This window comes from Asterias amurensis, chromosome 5, assembly GCF_032118995.1.
Source record: "Asterias amurensis chromosome 5, ASM3211899v1".
Lineage (NCBI taxonomy): Eukaryota > Metazoa > Echinodermata > Asteroidea > Forcipulatida > Asteriidae > Asterias > Asterias amurensis.
In genome coordinates, this window is record NC_092652.1 from 823,367 (window position 1) to 841,842 (window position 18,476).

The following is an 18,476-nucleotide window of genomic DNA, read 5'->3' on the forward strand; positions in this document are numbered from 1 at the left end:
CCCTACCTTCATAGATAACTTCACAGATCTCACAATTGTTGACTTTATGTACCCGGAGTAACATTGTGTGCTATAACAGGTCAAACTAAAGGTGAAAGACGTGGCAGGATTTGCGCCCCTATGTTCCGACACTCCTATGTTCCGACACCCTCTTGTGCACCAGTAGTCCTAACGTTGATCCTAAACCCTACCCTAGCATGTACATCGCAAGGGGATATCATCGAAATATGTATGAAGACATAGGCTCATCTCGGCTCTAATTGGCACCAGTCTATGTTGGTTGTCGGAACTATAATATAATCATTATCGGAACGTTGTAGTCGGAACAGGGATGCCCGAACGTACTGGAATATGGAGCCACTATGAAATTGCGTTGTTAATTAGTTTCAATAATAGCCTATAAATAATTTTAAAGCATTGCCCTCTCGTCTCAGTTGGGTTCAATTCCATATATTGCGTGTCAATAGAGCAATCATTTAATGACTGAACATGGAGTTGGCGACTCCACTGCAATTCGAACACGAAATAAGTTCGCCTCTTTGAATTGGTCGATTTAAAGCCATTGGACACTTTCGGTTAACAGTATTGTCAAAGGGCCCACACTTCGTGTATCACAACTTATATATAAAATAACAAACCTGTGAAAATTTATAAGGTTCAATCGGTCATCGGAGTCGGGAGAAAATACCGGGAAAACTCACCATATTTTCCGCACGTTTCACCGTGTCATTACTTGTTTAAAATAAATCCGTAATTCTCGATGTCGAGAATTGATATTGTTTTAATGTTTTCTCAAAGAGTAAAGCATTTCATGAAATAATTTTTCAAGAGAAATCTTTCACCATTACCTTCTGTAAACCCTGTAAGTTAGTTGTAAATCTGTGAAATTTGATTTTTTTTTTTTGATTTTTTTTTTTTTCCGAAAGTGTGCAATGGCTTAAAAAAGGAAAATGTGTACAAATAAAGACCTATACCAAATTTAAAATAGGAAAAGTATAACCGAACAGGTGGAATACTGGCCTATTCATTGGTTAGTATGCAACAACCAAAAGAATTGTCTCATATTACCCATTAAAGGTCACAGTGGAAAAGGTACAACACAGTTGGTTATTCATAACATTGCAACCTTGCCTTTAGCACATTAATTAAAAAATGAAAACAACTCTTTTGAAGTCTTAAATCGTTTCACTTACAATCCGGTTATCACGAGTTTTTCCCCGGTTCGGGTTTCCTGACGGGCAGATCAGCCGGAAATGCAACAAACTGACAATGTGGGAAAAGGTCGCATGAAGCAGGGTACAACTAGAAGACAGTAGCAGACTCGAGTATCATAGCTGAACATTAAATTGATGTTTTCATCTGCACATAGTGAATTATTTAATTAATGTGTAACTCTATCTGTACTTACTGTGTGGCGAGAATCAGTAGAAAATGAAACGTATTCCACAGAGGGAGAGAGATTGCATCTCAAGCGTGTTGAAGCAGCCAAGATAAACGGTAGCAAAACCATGCATTGCTGCTGACAGCACGGATATAAATAATTGTAATATTTCCATTGTTTTATGGTACACAATCATACTATGATCGGTTAGACCATGCCACACGTCATAGAAAGGGTGTCAATCTACAGGCTGGGGTCAATGATTATGTAAGAAGGGGGCAGACAAAGAGTGTTTAAGCCTTTTCTTTCTTGATATTATACCAACTAAAAAAATATTGTTTATTTTGGTTTAACATCAGGGTCGATTGAATACAGTTATCCTTAGGACAAAATAATGTATTTCTAACTGTCCTTAAAATTCTTCATGAAGTATCTTTCAATATGTTGTATCATCATCTTGAATCGTTATAATTAAATTGTTATCTTCCAACCATTGAGTTTTATACATTTCTTAGTCTACTGACAGACAGCATTTGATTGTTCCAAATCTTCTCACAATACGTATGTTTGTGTTTACCGTCAATTTCCATTTTGATGTGTTTTAAAAAAAAACGAACTCATTTTCCAATAGATGGAGTCTATGAATGAAAGGGAAACCAGAATTTTCTTTAAAACTTCGTGTTGAAATTGTATATTGTTGTTATTTGATACTCAGTGCGTCACTAATCTAAAACATCTAATGACGTCATTTTTCAAATAATATGGTTGTGTGCATTTGTGTGCAGGAAACGTTTCATTCTCAATGTTGATGCTTTTCAATCAAAAAAGGCTTTGTTTTGTTACCTACTGACTGTCACTGACGCACAACTTGTACAGACCCATGTTGTTACTAATAATATCGAATGACGTCTCGTTTCAATGTTCGCTCTAACGGACCATAACAATGGCGTTTTTACACCATTATGACTTGAGTAGATCTAGTAGAATATATTCCCCACTTTCCACTTATTAGCCTTTGAGATCCTCTTTATAAAAGACGAAGGGAAATTACTAATTCAATTATCTGAAGTACTCATTTTCCAAAAGATAGTGGTATAACATTACAAGTATCTATCCTCGTGTTAAAATATTGTGTAAATTACAGCAATATGCTTCCAGTGCAACAATGTCAACATCTGGAACACACGATGGCATCATTCTGATAACAATTAACCTCTTCGTGTTAATAATGTTTATACAGAAATATTGGTGCATAATTGATTATTTTTTTCAGAGCGAAATTTGAAAAACTTTTTTATTGGATTCAACAACTTATATTAAAATATAAATCTTTAATTAGATTCTGAGGAAGAATTTATTGTCGGTCGAAAAGTCAAATTCAATCAATGCCGTGTAATGTTATCAAAAGTCAAGAAAATACAAAATTATTCCGATGGACAAGTGGGGACATAAATTTGATTTGTTTTGGAGGATGGTTCAGAGGATGGCAAATGTTGCACATGAGGTGGGTTGGGGGGGGGGGGGGGTATCGAATATAATGGCATTTTTCCTCATTATAAAGTGAGGTTCTAGACCTGTTATTGTTATTCCCACTCACATGGGGAAAACATCTTTTGCAAAATGATCAATTGGTCGTTTCCTTTTGTACGTCTTCGTGTGTGTCTATACTAGGTTCGGTGTTTAATTTATTTCCCATGTCTATAATAAGGGCCAGCCCTTTATTGCAAATTATAAAAAGTATCCCTCATCTTTAACTTTGATTCATAACTCTTTAAAACCCCATAAAATGACACATTGATTAATTGCCCTCTCTTCGTTAATAATAGATTGCCACTTTGCAATATAATTATTTCAATACTTCGACAAAAATGATGAATGCAGTGCTCCGTTATTTTCAATTAAAACCTTCTTTTGTACAATTATTTTAATAAACAGTTTTGATCGATCGAAAATTACAACTGATTGTGCCCTACCTTCCAAAATGTGATAACTAAAACTGAGAAAACGTTTTTCTTGAAACCAGAAACAATAAAACAATTCCGGAAAATCTAATAGTTTCAAGCAAATTGAAGCCAGTTTTCAGCAAATAACTCTTTTAATTCTGACTTGATTAGTTGTTTTGAACATCTATCAATGGAACAACTTTACCGAGTACGGATTTCCGATACCTAGAACGAACAATGTAGAGTATAGCAACAAAGTAGCGACGATTCAGTTAGCAGTTCAGTTCATTTCATTAAAGTTAACTTCACCGTAGTTCTGTTTATGCCCACCTTGTTCTGCCAATTAAATTACCAAACTTAATTAAAGGAGTATCAAGAATTCCTGCCAAACAAGGGACGGTTTTCTTTAGTTTCGCTTGTAAGTGAACGAAATCTCTTGGGTAGGTTTGTTCGCTCTTCTGTACACATTACTTAGTTGTATGCCCTTATAAAACGCCTACACACTAAAGGAGTCTATGACTTTAATGAAATAAGCGTAACCAAATAATCGACGCGCTGTTTTAATTTTCAGTAGAACGTAGACGGAAGGAGATGGCACGGGATTTATGCGTGAGATGATGTAATTAAGTAGCAATAAAAAATGGGGGGGGGGGGCAGTGACTTTTACCACACTAAAAACATTGTTATAATGTTGCATTAAAGGGTTGTCAAGTTGTATAAACTTCATTTGTTTGATACGTTACCATGTGGATACATTGAAGAAATTATCTACAAAGCACAGAGCCAACCTGAACCATGGTTGGGCTATACATTTAAGACATAATTTTATAATAATAATTATAATACAATACCGAAGTATTATATAGCGCACGTATCTACCAAACGAGTTACTCAAGGCGCTGAATGTATACAAACTTTCAGAACGATAGGTTATTGCAGTGATGGATTCTGAGACCCAATTATGTAGCACTTATAAGGGTTTACAAGGTGCTACGGCGTATTAAGCAGCCACAACCAGGAACACTGGGGCGAACCCCTTCTCTTTTCGACAAGTGCACTGGGTTCTTTATGCGTTACACAACACATGGGACCAACGGCTTTACGTCCCATCCGAAGGACGAAGCAATGGTAAAGTGTATTACTTAAGGACACAGGTGTCACGGCTATGTAAGGTCGTAACGTGCTCCAAGTTAGATCCCAGCCATCGTTGAGATCACAGGTTTCATTTAGTCAAGTTAGATCCCAGTCATCGTTTAGATCACAGGTTTCATTAAGTCAAGTTAGATCCCAGCCATCGTTTAGATCACAGGTTTCATTAAGTCAAGTTAGATCCCAGCCATCGTTTAGATCACAGGTTTCATTAAGTCCTTAGACACCATTTGGGTCTCGGAGTTCAGTAAGTTCCCGGGCTTTGTTTAGGTTCCGGTCATCATTTAGTTCCGGTCTTTATGTTCCGGCTTCTTTAACTCCCATGCTCCATTTAGGTCCGGTCATGGGCTTTTTTGGTAGTCCCAATCTTCAAAATAAGGTTCCGGGCTTCATTTTTCATGGGTCTAATTTAGGTCCCAGACTTCATTTTAGGACCCGTATTTCATTAAGGTACCGAGCTTCACTTCTCATCGTTAAAGGCACCTGGAAATAGGATTTTTTTTCTTTTAAACATAAGAGTATATGTTTACTAACAATAAAACAATTTTTTGAGTAATTGTTTGTCACGATTTATATGTTAAAAAAAATAATTAAGTGCTTGGGGGGGTTGACTCCGCCTACCCCTTTTTGTGACGTAGGAAAAGGAAGACTTTGCCTCGATGCGTAGATAAACACACGTGCAAAAGTACATGTAATTCTAAGACGTGAGTTTGTACGCTGCGAAAAAGGTTTTTTCTGGCATTTTTCCGGCAATGCCGACCAGGTGTATTGCTGCTGGATGCAGCAAAACAACTAAAGATGGGGTCAGTCTTCATCTATTTCCTGCAGATCCGAAGTATAGGCGGTTGTGGGCTGCGAAAGTCAGATTAACTAGAGCAAAGTGGTCCGGTCCGACGTCTTTTTCAGCGCTATGCAGCGAACACTTCGAGCCGTCGTGCTTCGAATCCGGGATACACCACTCATTTGACATGACGAGAAGAGCCATTCTTAAACACGACGCCGTCCCAACAATTTTTACAGCTAGTGGGAAATCGAAGAAGGTATCTGAAAGACGTAATGTACGGGGCCTGACTACAAATTTTCTCTTCAAATATCGCGCCTTGAATGACGTCACGAACAGCGCCCTCTCGGGTCGGGGCCTACTCGTAAATTTGTAAATACAACCAAAACTAATATTTTTAAACCTTAGTTAACTTTTTATTCACATTCCTCTCGTAAAAACACATATTTTAGCTTTATTTTTTTAAAAATACCACTTCCAGGTGACTTTGAGGTATATAGCTTTACTTTGGTCCCAGCCATCGATTAAGGTTCCGAGCTTCATTTAAAACATACCCAGCATCTTACTCAACTTGATCTTACTGTTAGGATACCACCAGCCCAGGGACGCAATTATTATTCAAATTATTGCTGCATTATTGAAAGAAACGCGGAGTACAATTTTGAATGCTAACGCATAAATATACAAGCTTTCACTCAATTTAAACGATACGTACTTTGTCTGACTACAGGGAGAACAAAAGCCACATCGTACCATAACATAATATCAAACCAACACAAAAGGGAAATCACTATCATGTCACTCGCTTTTCAACTCACTGGCGAGTTAGTTGAAAAGTAAAGTATCCTCAGCCTACTATCCCATCGTGTATTATTACCATAACAAGAGTCGACGGTGCCTTAAGCTTAATTTCTCTCTACCCATTGCCGCTGCCATTCGATCATTACAGCTGGTAACCCGCAGGGTGGTAACCTCACTATTAATATCAGACAACACTAAAAAATATGTATATATATGATGTATATTAATAACTTAGAACATGAACTCTACTGTGTATGCTGGAATTTATTTTCATGAGGCAATGTGCCAGACCAAAATGATAAGTAATTCCATCTTATGAAGTTTAAAAGAAGATTGATTATCAAAACGTTAAAAGTAAACATCCCATTGCAGTTGGACTGAACCTAAACCTCTGATCAGCAGAGTTTTGGTTCGATTCCCCGTCATGGCACTATCGTTCTGCAAGATGTACTGTCGTTCGGATGGGATAATGAGCGATTCACTGAGCTCGGTTTCCTTGGGTTTGTCAGCTGCAGTGAATGAGTTTCATCACCAGCAATATATAATGATAATATTCAGTCGTAGCATGATCGTCGAGGAAGGCTTACTGAACTGAACCTACGTTGACATTACAAACATTTGTATCAGTTATGTTTGTAAGCTAATAAACACTTTATGCATTCTGACTTGCTTTATACAGCTATTTTAGGCATCATTTAATGTTTGTTTTTTTATGATACAGAGCAGGGAACCCGCCACACGCAATGAATAATTGCATGGCACTTTGGCTGGTTCTCTTGTTCTACTTGGCAATAGCTGTCCGTGCTCGGCTTTATAAGGATCATTACCCGTTTCTGTCAAGTCACCTGGAAGTGGTATTTTTTCAAAACAAAGCTTTTGTCACTAATATATGTGTTTTGATGAGTGGAATGTGAATAAACAGTTAACTAAGGTTTTAAAAAATCAGTTCTTATGTTATTTACAAATTTAAGAATAGACCCCGACCCGAGAGGGCGCTGTTCGTGACGTCAATCGAGGCAGATTTTGCCTGTAATGCGTAGAGTAAACACAATTGCAAAGTTCATGTACGGACCAAGTCGTGAAATTGTAAGTTTCAAAAAAAAAAAAAAAAAAAAGTTTTTTCCGGCAATGCCGACCAGGTGTATTGCTGCTGAATGCAAAAAAAAACACTTTTTGAAATGTACCAACTCACGACTTGGACGTACATGTACTTTGCACGTGTGTTTACTATACGCATTGCAGGCAAAGTCTGCCTCGATTGACGTCACAAAAGGGGTAGGCGGAGTCAGCCCCCCAAACAACTTTATATATTTTTTAAACATATAAATCGTGACAAACAATTACTAAAAAAAAAAAATTATTGTTCGTAAGCATTATACTCTTAATATGTTTGAAAGAAAAAAATTAATATTTCCAGGTGACTTTAACATTATTTTTGTTTTGTACCCATACAACGATGTGTGTTAGCACTGTATACTCAGTACTTCTAGAGCTACCGGGCAACCTCGGTAGTCTAGTTTGTAAGACACTGCTCTAGAATTGCAACGGTCGTGGGTTCGAATCCCACCCGAGTAACATGCCTGTGATATTTTTTTTCACAGGACTCGGGAAAGTACTGAGTATACAGTGCTAACACACATCGGTGTATGGGTAAACAAACAAAAATAATATTATTTATCCCCGATGCAAATTTAACATCTCTTATAACACTTTAACAACCAATACCGACAAACGACACCAGACTATGTTCTGTCCTCAGTGTGCGTTCGTGTTGGAGAAAACCCCACAACCTGAATGAAACAGCCTTTATGTGGCCACTACGAGAGACATGCTGATATAATCTGTGTCGTATAACACTACAAATTAAGTTATACCTTTAGTTGGTTCGACTGTGGTTGCTTTCTGTTTTATCAACCATAAATAATAGCATTGCCAAGATATGACATTTGTTTTTTTGCAATACAATGGGCTTCGGCAAGAAAGGAGAAATTAACATCTAATTATGTTAATCAAGACGAGCCCTTTGTAGACTTAATATTCAGAATATTTCCCCGCCTCAACAGCAACACCAACAATGTTTTCACGTTTGTGTCCTGCCACTTCCCTTTGCTTCAGATTAATCTATCATATAATAGAAGCCACAAAACAAGAAGATTACAAATGTTTTGAGTCTCCAGCATTATATCAGATGCCATGGTTTACATTGACCTACTTTGATGGTAGAGATACAGTGACCTTACATTACACGCTTGGAAGCATGTATAGCAGGCATTGATCATATCTTACTAGACATTGATGTGTAATTAAACAGGACCAGCGTCCATAGAAAGGAATTTGAACTTTCATTCGTTGAAATACCAGTAGCGGTCATGACTTTGATAATGAGGATGTCCAAATGTTCACATGATCTATTGGATGTTGACATTGTTTTAATTATCAGTTGGAGACGTATGGCTGTGCTTGTTTAAGCAGTGCTGATACTTGTAATAATTATTGTTATTTTATATAAAGGGGTTGGGGATGAGGTTGGCTGGCCGGGGTCGGGTTTAAAGCGACGAAATTTGGAGTAATGAGTGCAATGATATGCTGCTGTTTTAAGAAGTGGCTGCGTTGCAGTATTATTTGATTAATATTGTTTGTGGTATGGGTTGGTTTTAGGTTTGGTAGGCAAGGAGGATTGTACCTAAGACCAATTAAGTACAACCTCAGTCTGTATTTAAATTACAAACATTCTAGTTAATATACACGCTGCCAGTTAGCTAGTCTTTTAAAAGTAGAGTTCATAATAATTGCCTTGAAGTGTTGAACAGCTCGTTAAATTTAGCCACAAAACAACGTTTGTTTTCATTAAACGGTGCTTCGTCCAATCTTTAGTAGAGTAGGCCTGATAGTCTGGTTCCCCTGACTATATCGATCTAATGAAAGTAAATTTCATCTGTGAATACAAGGAATATGTCACAGGTGAATTGAGAGGTGTGTGTGGCACTATATGACCCTTTTCGAAACCACGGCTTCATCTCCAGATTCGGCTCAGGCTAGCTTGGCCCCGCGGTTGTTTTGACAATATTACGCGTGCTTTCCGTACGCGACCAGGGCTTCAGACGAGAGAACTGAGCCTGAAGCCGAATCCAAAGCCGCGATTTCGAAAATGGTCCTTATAAGCTGCGATATGTTTGTTCTGGTTCCTAACAGTCAGAATGCTTTATCCTATCTCAACGAACGAAAGTTGTCTGACTATTTACTTATTGTGTCTGTTCACCTCGATGCAATGTCGATAAGCCTTCTCGATGTATAACCTACAAAAATAGTGTATTGCTCCGGAATGTATTTTTTTCCGAGCGAGCTCGCAATTTTCCTTTACAATTTCTATGGTCAATAAACTATTCCACTCACGATGTCTTCACTGTCAACCATTGTTATTTTTAATATCGTGTTGTATTTAGGTTGCTATCTCAGATTTCAAGTTCTACCTAACGTATCAAAGACAGCCTCTCCTTCAAACCTTCCAATATACTAGCATGTCAATATATTTTGAAGGAGGAAAATTTGCTCTAATTTTTACCAAAACGTAGATTGAACGTCGGTGAGTTTGTTTTTGTGTGGGCAAGAGAGGCTTGTGTTGGGGGGGGGGGGGTGTTGTGAGACGTGAGAGATTGCTGTCTTGTTGAAAAAGAGACAGAATAAGACGCAATGCCTGAGGTGAAACAGGCAGTAGCGAGATCCGATACTTTTTGTTTTGTAGAGATGAGCACTTCATCGAGTAAAGACTCATCCAAGAAGAGTCTTAGATATTCACAGTTGCATCACACTGAAAGTGTTTGTATACACTACTATCAAAATCCATGAAAGCTTGACTAGTTTTGTTTAAGTCCTAATACATATATATGTTGGGAGTAAATCATTTGTGTGTTTTTTTAGGCATTTATGTTTGTTCGTTGTATTCCAAGACTTGCCAATTAGTAATCAAACAATACACATAATTTGTTTAAATTAACATTCAAACAAAATTTAAACTTAAGATAATTCGTATTTTTCGTGCCGTAAGCTGGTCCGAACTAATTGTGTGATCATTACACATGTCTAAAGATCAAATTAATGTCAGTTGGGCACACTTATTTGTTTTACAAGTAACTAAATTCAAAGGTCACTTCTTATGCTTGGGTTTTATTATTAATTTGTTAGTTTACTTTCAGATATTTCATGGTTAAATTTAATTGTCCCAACATGGCTGATGTAAATTGTACGACTGTGAATAAAATAAAGTATATGAAGAAGAATTGATTCTCATAGTTATATTGCGAACTTAATAAGTCGATGTACCAAGAACCAACCATATGGATTTAAGACAAGGGATAAACTTTGAGTTTCAGTAAATCCCACGCGGTCAGGTGGGGACTGAAACCTAAACCACATAGTTACCCCCGGTATGGTTTGAACCGGGGCCCTGCAGAGATGGAACTACATCAACCAGACCACTGACTACATGGATTTTAGCCGGTCTTATTTAGCTTGTCCTCGGTTATTTTATGCCCATTAAAGTGCCCCCACTAGCAGGCAGGTGGACCAGACATGTCCCTTGTTTGTAATCTAAGTTCGTAAGTATATCCTGCCACCAAGTGTCTCCCATGACACTGAACCGGGAAAATAATTAGACTTCAGTTATTTTAATTTCAGCGTTGAGGGCAGCACTCAGTTTATTAGCTCCTATTTTTCACCAATAATTTGGTCATCGGTCAAAACTGAGCCAATGACACGACAATTTTCAAGCAAAAAGTGAGTATGTATAATACGTATTATTGTCAGTACTTCTAATACTTTGAGCCCTTTGTTGGAACTTAAAGGTAGTGCAAGATGTATTGCTGGGATACTCTAAAGCAATAACAACTTAGCTAATGAGTATATTCATTTTGAGAAAGCAATCCCTACGAAGTATTATTATTCGGATAAGTTTTCAGCCTAAAACATTATTTTGTATCTGAAAAATAATAAATGAATGGATCTGTTTACAGATTTCTGTGAGTTGGTGTCCGTTTGCAAATACTGCAGCCATATATGTGGTTGGTACCCGCTGTCACCTCACTCAACGTGGATGGATTCCATGCTCTGGTGGAAATATCGAAACAGTTTAGTTGCCATTTTCTCTGGAAGTGGACCCTATATTCAGCTGAAACTTTCGCATGTGACTTTTATTGTATCTTTCTTTATAAAGTTGTCTATAAATCAGCATAGGGGTAAAAACCAATAGGGTAAAAACCAATCTTTATCTATTGACACAAGTCAGTCGTTTGCAGACAGTGTGGAGAGTGTTAACGAGTAAAAGACTGAGGGAACTCCTAGGGAGTTATTACCACTCCGGACAGAGAAGTAGCAGTCATGTAATCTTATTATGTTAAGATAGATAGAGTCTTATAAAATGGTGTTCGTGTGTCTCTACTGGGGGTAAAGATTAAGTGTAAACTGACAGGAGGAAGGTACAATATTATTGCGAAGCTACGTACAATTTACATGTCAAATGGGAAGTTTTAATGCATGCTGACGGTTTGCACTCGAATGACAACGGAAAGTGACGAACGTCGGATTTAAACATTATTGTATATAAGGTACGTAATGGACAGTGATTTAAAGATGACGTATGATAACTTGATTAATTTAGACTTGTATATGTCCCCAAAGGGTGACGCGTTAAGTTGCTCGCGCGTAAGTTCACCATTTGTAATGGTTTAAATGTTAGATTGAGGGTGTAATGTGTTTGAAAAACAATATCGACCGATCTATGTTCCGAGAACCCTTGGCTCCGACCTTGCGATCTATGCTAGTGCTCTAGCTAGGCCTGTGGTTATAGAGCTAGGGATAGCCTTGAGACTAGGGCTAGCTAAAGATAGGGTTGGGGTTATAGGGCTAGGGATCGCCTTGAGACTGGGCTAGCTAAAGCTTGGGTTATATATAGGGTTGGGGTTATAGGGCATGGGGCAGCCTTGAGACTAGGGCTAGCTAAAGCTAGGGTTATAGATAGGGTTGGGGTTATACGGCTAGGGATAGCCTTGAGACTAGGGCTAGCTAAAACTAGGGTTATATTATAGGGTTGGTGTTATATGGCTAAGGATAGCCTTGAGACTAGGGCTAGCTAAAGCTAGGGTTATAGACAGGGTTGGTGTTAAAGGGCTAGAGATAGCCTTGAGACTAGGGCTAGCTAAAGCTAGGGTTATAGATAGGGTTGGGGGTTATACGGCTAGGGATAGCCTTGAGACTACGGGACTAGCTAAAGCTAGGGTTATATATAGGATTGGTGTTATAGGGCTAGGGATAGCCTTGAGACTAGGGCTAACTAAAGCTAGGGTTATATTATAGGGTTGGGGTTATACGGCTAGGGATAGCCTTGAGACTAGGGCTAGCTAAATCTAGGGTTATATATATAGGGTTGGGCTTGGGGCAAGGGAGCTAAGGCTAGGGCCAAGGCTAGGGCGATGGCTGATAAGGGGACTTTTGGGACGATGGGGGCAGCAGACTCCTGTCAAATCAATTTCCCCCGGTAATGTGGGCATGCTCAGAACTACGTTAGCAAAGGAAATTAGTTACCTAGTAAGTCTGCCGTCAACTACTTTTTCTGAAGACGAGTATAGTGTTTGAAGCACTGAGACGGTTACCATCAGATTGCAACCCGGTTATTCACTTAATAGAATGGGCTTTATTATAATATATATTACAAACTGGTTGTCACCAAAAGAAACTTATTTCAAATTTGAACTAATACATATTGACGTCTTTTGAAAACCGGATGGTTAAAGGCAGTGGAAACTATTGGTAATTACTCAAAATAATTATTGGCATAAAACCTCACTTGGTAACTAGTAATAGGGAGAAGTTGATAGTATAAAACATTGTGAGAAATGGCTCCCTCTGAAGTGATGTAGTTTTTGAGAGAATTTTCCAAGAATTTGATTTCAAGACCTCAAATTTAGCATTTGAGGTATCGAAACCAAGCATCTAAAAGCATACAACTTCGTGTTACAAGGGTGTGTTTTTTTCTTTAATAAATATCTCGCAACTTCGACGAACAAACGAGCTCAGATGTTCACAGGTTTGTTATTAATGCATATGTTGAGATGCACCAAGTGAGAAGACTGGATTTTGACAATTACCAACTTAGTGTCCAGTGTATTTAATAAAAGAAAAAATAATAATAATATGCGTACATATCAACCCTGTAACTTTGGATATTGTTTGTATGTACAAACAATTCATGTTCAATCCCCTCTTTAAAGTCCGAGGTTGAGTTATGCAGACTGGCGTACAATGATGGATCGTCGTGCCGTGACGAGTGAGTGTTCAGCCGGGGACTCTGGTGATCACGGCTGGCATCAGTTGTCGTATTATGTTTGAATCTAAACTCATTCTGCAATTTGAGATCTGATTTCAGAGAGTTAAGGGTGAATATTGGGAATGAGTCACTACGGGACAACCCTTTTGCTAGTTGCTTAAGATCGTTGAATCAATATAATGTATATCAGTGCAAATGATTACCTAAACTACAACTGGGGTGCGTTTACAACTGTACCCATTAAATCAACACAGGTAGGCCTACAGCAATGTTGGTGAACCTGTCCTATAGTTCGAATCAAATTAAGGTACGGCATCGGTCATTCTGTTCATGACGTGCTTGAACCATGGAGGAAGAAAATAGAATGCTTGAACTAAACTGGTAACAATGTTGGTACGTAATAACGGTGTACCACTTTGCATTTTTGAAACAAGATAAGGTAGAGTGTCTGGCATCATCGGTGAAATTGCTTCTCGAAGCGTCTTAACCAAAACAGATAGAAACTCTGCCAATTAATACGGTTAAAAAACTGTTTGCATTGCTCTCTTCGGATCAAAACAAAGTTAACACAGTTAGTTGTTGTACTGTTAGTTGTTGTTAGTTGTTGTACACAGTTAGTTGTACTGTTAGTTGTTGTTAGTTGTTGTACACAGTTAGTTGTTGTTAGTTGTTGTACACAGTTAGTTGTTGTACTGTTAGTTGTTGTTAGTTGTTGTACACAGTTAGTTGTTGTTGTAAGTATAATATTAGTTGAGTCATTAATGTACAAAATAAACTGGTCTAGAAATCTAATGTTAAAGCCATTGTTTGGTCTTTGTCAACGTTATGCTGATTTATTTCTTTATTATCAAGACAGCTACAATGAAAATACTTGTGTTGAAGTTTTAGCTGATAAACAGTGTCTAGTAAATGTGGAATTGACACTGTCGTAAAGAAGTGATTCGTAAGTGACTCGTTGATTTTTCAGATAAATGGTTGTATTGATTTCTAATGAACGGGAGCAAATCAGTTGAACAAATTTATACTACCTTTACCACTTCGGGGTTAATAGTGTTATTACCCGCCTGTTAATGATGTTTTGTTTATGAAAAAGGGTTCAATAAAATATTTCCTGTCACATTTTAGATTGACCCCTCGTCTTGAAAGAAGACTAGTACCACAAGGCAGACAACTCCCTTAAACAACTACCATTGGTGTGGGTAGGGCACTAGCCGGTACCGTATCTGATCAACTACCATTGGTGTATTTATAACACTAGCCGGTACCGTATCTGATCAACTACCATTGGTGTAGTTAGAGCACTAGCCGATACCGTATCTGATCAACTACCATTGGTGTAGTTATAACACTAGCCGGTACCGTATCTGATCAACAACAATTGGTGTAGTTATAACACTAGCCGGTACCGTATCTGATCAACTACCATTGGTGTAGTATATAACACTAGCCGGCACCGTATCTGATCAACTACCATTGGTGTAGTTAGAGCACTAGCCGATACCGTATCTGATCACTTACCATTGGTGTAGTTATAACACTAGCCGGTACCGTATCTGATCAACAACAATTGGTGTAGTTATAACACTAGCCGGTACCGTATCTGATCAACTACCATTGGTGTAGTATATAACACTAGCCGGCACCGTATCTGATCAACTACCATTGGTGTAGTTAGAGCACTAGCCGATACCGTATCTGATCAACTACCATCGGTGTAGTTATAACACTAGCCGGTACCGTATCTGATCAACTACCGTTGGTGTAGTTATAACACTAGCCGGTACCGTATCTGATCAACTACACTTGGTGTACTTAGAGCGCTAGCCGGTCCCGTCTTCTTAAACTTAAGCCTTGTCCCCGAGACGTACTCAAGTGAAGGTTCAAGATGCGAGAAACCCTGAGAGCTGTTGAATGTTCTGCTCCGTATCGCTCTGACGTCAACAAGTTCAGGCTCCTTCTCAGGTGTTCAATTTTTCATGTCAAAGTAGGGCATGGACTTAATCCATGCGTGCACAGTGTCTGCTCGGCTCATTAAAATACTCCAGTCTGACCGAGTTTTTGGCGGGAGAAACTAGGGGCATGTTTTACATGTTTTGATTTATGGGGAAGATCGCTCCAGTATATTTCCGGCCGTGTGTGGACCATAACTTGGCAAGAAGAAGGAGAAGAAGAAGAAGGAACATTTGAAATTACTCCGTAACTTGATGGATGGTTGCGTGTGGCTCGGCTAGTTGTTGCCCCTGAGGTGGGGTAGTAGGATTTTACTTTCTTTTAACAGTAACTTGAGGAGTCAGTTATTTATTTCTTCAGCGAATTAATTGTACTGGATGTCAACTGCGAAATGTCAGTTGTGATAACGTGGATGTGTGCCAAATTGTTTACCCTTCTCAGTGGCTATGGGAAATTGAAAGTTTCAAACACAGTTAAATAGATAATGTACAATATTATTGGTGGCCACTTATTTTCCTTGTATTTGGAGGATTTGTGAGCGTGTTTATGTAAACATATATTCAAGAGTAACGTGGGTGAAACCGCTTGTTACACACACTCTACTATTCATTCATAAATACCTCAGACAGTTTCGCTATTCCTATTGGTTGGAGAGCGCGTCACGTGGGTGTGTATAAACCTTTGTTCATGACCTGTAAAAAGTGTTGAAACATGGGCGTGACACGCGAGCTTGCACCTGTGCGCCTGTGCGTATAAGACAGTTTCTTCATTCCTATTGGTCGAGAGCAACGGCTGAAACAGTTGTGCCACATCACGCGATACGCGCGACGCGCACAGCATTCCCTTATAAGGAGTTGTTTACCCGAGGGCCTTACCATTTCATAGCTGGAGGGATGTTGTGTTGAAAGAAAACATTAAACAATTATCATTTTTGCATTTATTTTACTTTTTGACCAAAAGTGTTGATGTTTTTTTGACCGAAAGTTATTTATGAATGGGAATCAAGTGTGTTGAATCGGTTTTCAACTAGTGGTTTAAACCCGCCGAGGCCTGGTTCTTGATAATTTACCCCCACTTCGCCTCGGTAAAATTATCAAGAACCAGGCCTCGCTGGGTTTAAACCACTAGTCCCTTTACCACACATTGATTCCCTTATTTAACCCACATTTCAAGGTAAGCCTGACCCATGAGTAGGTCAGCCTATGCGAGACTTTTGAGTCCGGATGTACAGGGTAGAAAATCCCACATTGTGGAACAAACCCTCGCAATGATATGGACTGAAAACTGACATGGGCAGTTATCCGAGCTTGAACTCAAAACGGGGTCTATAGAGTATAAAGCAGGGAAAGAAACCATTGATCCAGCCTAATCCCCTCATGCTTGCAAATAAATGGAAAAAGAGAGAAGGTTGGGGAGGGGCTGACAACGATCTTTTGAGGTAAGCGTTCATCAATGATGGGGCAAAGGATATAGGGAAAATAAATAATTTCTAGAGATGAGCGCTTGATGAGATTGTAAAATATTACATACGAAGTACGTAAGTGTGTGGATCTTTTGGATGAGAACAAAATGAGGTCATGTACAGTATTGACGAATATGATAATCATAAGGCGAACAGAACAACTGAAAACAGAGAGTAACATAGCTGTGTTTAATCAAAGTTTAATACCCTAAACAAAACAGAAAACAGGTACGGCAAAAATTACAAAAGAGGGACAATAGGTCGAGGTCCGTGATTTCAAGTGTTAAAGGCAGTGGACACTATTGGTAATTGTCAAACACTTGCCTTCAAAGTTGGTGTATCTCAACATATGCATAAAATAACAAACCTGTAAAAATTTGAGCTCAATCGATCATCGAACTTGCGAGATAATGAAAGAAAAAAACGCCCTTTACAACCGAAGTTGTGTGCGTTTAGATGGTTGATTTCGAGACCTCAAGTTCTAAGTCTGAGGTCTCGAAATCGAATTCATGGAAAATTACTTCTTTCTCGAAAACTATGGGACTCAGATGGAGCCGTTTCTCACAATGTTTTATACCATCAACCTCTCCCCAGTACTCGTCACCAAGAAAGGTTTTATGCTAATAATTATTTTGAGTAACTACCAATAGTGTCCATTGCCTTTAAGTGTGAAGTGTCGGCAAGCACCTATTTATGTTGGTGCATCCCTGTGGATACATTTTTAGTTCCTCACTTCTCTGTAGTTTACATTCCCTAATTATAATTTATATACACATACATGCCTTGCCAGTTATGCAGTTCCAGCAATGATTTCCTTTCCCCACCCCCAATAGTCTCCCCTTAAAGAAATTATCTATCTATACGCCAGTATCCCGGGATAATCCTATCTTAAACACCTAAAGGGTTCCGTCCATCAGTTACCATGCTGACTAAACTACCCAAAAAAATAATAGATTTCGCCTGGCACTACATAACTGAAGGAGGGCGCACTTGCAAACGTACATGGACGGGATACAATACACTGACTGAAGATGCTCAGCGCAATGAACATTGGGCTGTCCTACAAATGTCAAGACCAAATAAATATCCCTGCATTGATTATATAGTATTAAATATAGCGCTAATATTATCATTAGTCATCATTAATATTGATGGTTGCAGTGGATGGCGTTTTCAGATTTGTTCATATCTTTTGGAGCAAGCGGGGGGTGGGGGGCAAAGACGGGGGGGGGTTAAATATTATCGAACAAATCATGTGTTTCTTGGGGTGGTCGGTTTGGGGTGGTTGGTCCAGCCCCTTGCTCATCCCTTGTTAAGCAGCGGGAGGGGGGGGGGGGACGCTCACTGCGTTAGATTTACGTCCTTATTAATATCGGCCCGTATGTAGATGACCTTTGCAAGTGAAGGGGACCCGGCATTTACTTTGGGCTGTTTTCCCCCTGGAGTTTATGTGTATTATTCATTGTCATATCACACCAAACAGTCCCCGTATCACAATTTGAAATACTGCCCATATTTGAGATGGATAACGTTAGCCTACTTATGACTTTTCCATCTTTAAATATTTCACAGCCCTTTATTTTTTATTCAGCTTTAAAAGTACTATTGTTAACCTATTTGACGTCCGCCCTTCCCTTTCTGTAGACGGAAGCAGCGCATCTGTTTAACCGTTTCTCCTGACTTAAGCCTCG